The sequence below is a fragment of the Octopus bimaculoides genome, chromosome 8 (assembly GCF_001194135.2).
Source record: "Octopus bimaculoides isolate UCB-OBI-ISO-001 chromosome 8, ASM119413v2, whole genome shotgun sequence".
NCBI classification, from domain to species: Eukaryota; Metazoa; Mollusca; class Cephalopoda; order Octopoda; family Octopodidae; genus Octopus; species Octopus bimaculoides.
This window is the reverse complement of record NC_068988.1, coordinates 95,844,314-95,847,835: the sequence shown is the minus strand read 5'-3', so window position 1 is coordinate 95,847,835 and position 3,522 is coordinate 95,844,314.

Here is a 3,522-nt window from a genome sequence, read left to right as displayed (position 1 = left end):
CATTAATCTTCTGCTAGTTATACATGTGTAGAGCTCTGGAACGGTCATTATTGTTTACTAAAGATTCGTTTGATCGTTATTCCTCGTACGAACTTTCTTCTTTTTGTTAACGAGAAAATGCTGGCCCATATAAGTTATCTATTCTTAATTCTGTTACAAATTTTGCAATTTAAAGTATATTGTTACTTTATTCTGAATGGAGCGTTTGATGAAGAAATAAAATATTTAGTTGTTGAGAGACTTAAGACACTGGAGGTTGTCTATTTCTTGACGAATAAAACGTCAGTTGTTTTGCTGTTCCCTTATTTCGTAATTTATGAACAAAGAAACAATCCCTCAATACTTCGCAAGGCACAAAATTATAATCGAAGCACGGCAACATAGAAATCCCATCAGTAAGTTGTTTTCTTTGAGAATTATTGTTTGAGGAATCTGCCACATTTTAGAAATCTTTCTAGAAATTTCCCAAATACAAACCAAAGTCTTTCAGTTGATTGTTTAATGAACAAAATTAATGCGGAATGTTTTAGTATCATTTTAGCATTAACTATTCGAACAAAATTCTATGTTTAAGACTTTCAACCATCAACAGATGAACAATAATAGTCTAAATTCTCTATTTCGAACGTAATAAGCAATTCCACTGAAGCATGGGCAATCAATGACCAAATACAATCAGATCTAGGTTTGACTCTGGAAATAAATATACTCTTAATCTTTCTGTTATCGATAAATTTACCTTAGCTGGATTGGGTCAATCTATTTGATATAAAGAGAACTGAAAGGACAGTAATTGTTGGCTGAAATACTCCACAAAATAATTCACATTTTTGTATACTTATATAATTAAGCATTCATACCAAGCAAACTTAATTCAGCTAATTACAGACAAAAAGAATGATAATAATTATTAATTTAATAAGGTTGATCAGCTGTGAAAGGTCAAGCAGTTGACTAAAAAAAACATCATAAGGTGAAATGTTGAATAAATGATATAAATCATGAAAGATAAAAAGATTTAAGATACGTAAGCAATCGACCGAACGACTCGGAGCAAGTCATTTGTTGTTCGAGTTATAGCATACTTCCTCAAATTGAGAAATGTACTGCACACTCTGACAGACACGAAGTGTAGTGTTATACTTCGGACACCTACATCACTGGAAAAGCAAACAATTCATATTAGAAAATTACTATTTGTAAATCTCACGAGAGATATTCAGTAACAGTACTTTGGAGTAAAGATTGTTTGCCAACATAACATGGCAACCTGTTTTAGGACGAATGTTGTAGTAATTTAGCCCCAGGAGACATCACGATACACAGATATTGTTTTGAGCTGAGAGGAGGTGCTAGATTCCCTTGTTCGAAAATATAAGGACACAGATCGTGTCGTATAGCCAGCTGGAGACGATGTCTCCTGGGACTAAATTACAGCAGCGTTCGTCCTAAACTAGGACTGCCATATCATGTTGGCAAACGATCTTTACTCCAATTCATGATATTACTGGTATTTATTGTTGGTATTTATCCAAGCAGAACGTCCAGCAGATAATAAATTCACAGTTCTACAGAAATCATTTTCCAAATCCAGCTAAATAACTCCTACTACCAGAAAACACGAATAGTTTTGTCACATTAAAGTTGTCGAACCATTTATAAACGTAAGAATTCTAAGACACGAGCAATTTAGCGATACCTAACATTGTCAATTTCCCATGTTCCGATTCTCTTTAAGGTTGCTAATGTACCTGAAAATAATGCAGTTCTTCAACTATAAATAGCTTTTACCATTTTCTGCTGAAAACAACGTTAACGCAATGATTTCTTTGGGTGTGTTTATTAGTTTGGCTCATCCTGGATGTTGACCTTAATTCCAGCCGTATGTAGATCTGTATGTATATATGTATACGCATATATGTATATATGCCTCTGTCTATCTATATACGCATATATGCCTCTGTCTATCTATATACGCATATATGCCTCTGTCTATATACAAATGTTTCAAAAACATTTTAACATGCAAAAATAACAGAGTAGCTTATGCAAATTGAGTATGAAAGGTAATTTTATTTTACTAAAAACTTGTTAGCGTAACTTAATGAAATTGTTGTTAATATAAACAGATAAACATTCTAAGCTATAAACACAAATATTAACCATTATAGACGATGATAAAACAAACAAAAGGTTGTGATGGTGAAGATGTATACGGAATAACATGTTGATAATAGAGACGGAGAAATAAAAATTGTTTACAAAATGAATTAGTGAGTTATATTTTGTTTTCATTTCTGAGTGTAAATACTTACAGCTCACCAACAGATATACACATCGTGCAAGGCAGCGAGCTGGCAGAAACGGTAGCACGCCGGGCGAAATGCTTACCGGTATTTCATCTGTCTTTACGTTCTGAGTTCAAATTCCGCCGAGGTCGACTTTGCCATTCATCTTTTGGGGGTCGTAGTGGGGTCGATCTAATCGACTGGCCCCCTCCCCACAAATTTCGGGCCTTGTGCCTACATTAGAAAAGATATATGCATCGTGTGCATGTGTACACACACACACACATTCCTAGGAACAAGCAACAAAAGAAAAATTAGATAAATAATTGTTATAAGAGAAGAAATGGTTTAAGATTTAATTAAGTGGTGTGGAGCAAGAGTAACGAGCGGACCATCATATCGTTACTGGAATACAGAATGCATATATTACACACACATACATACATACATGAATATATATATGTGTGTGTGTGTATTTACACACACACACACGTCTGTGTTCCTGTCTGTTTGTATGTATGTATTTGTGTATGTGTGTATGTATGAATGTGCGAGTGGGGCAATGAAGTAAGGGAGAGAGGGAGTAACATTATGGGGAAAATAATAAGATCGTTGAAGAAAAGAACAGAAATAAACAGCTCAGGTGAGAAAAGCACGTAGGTGTTGTTTTATCTTTCTTTCTCTTTTTCTGTGTGTGTGTGTGTGTGTGTGTGTGTGTATGAAGACTACGACGAACGACTAAACTGATGGTGGTGATTCGATACTCGTCCGACTGCTCGTCGTCTTGATTCTGTTGTGTCAGAGAAGCTGATGAGGATGACGGCAACAACAACATCAATGATTCCAATGTCGTCTAACAATTGATTGTAAATAAAAAGAAGACAAAAAAGAAAGCGACAAACGCAAGACAAAAACAAATGATAAAAAAAAGACGAAGAAAAAAAGAACCAAAACAAAGTTTTCTATTTAATCTCTAACACCACGCCCCGTTGTTACTAAATCAGAGATATATACCCAGACGACAGCGACAACAACAACAACAACAACAATAACAACAACAACAATAGTAATACTAGTAATAATAGTAATAATAGTAATAATAATAATAATAATAATAATAATAATAATAATAATAATGATAATGATAATAATAATAATAATAATAATAATAATAATAATAATGATAATAATAATAATAATAATAATAATAATAATAATGATAATAATAATGATA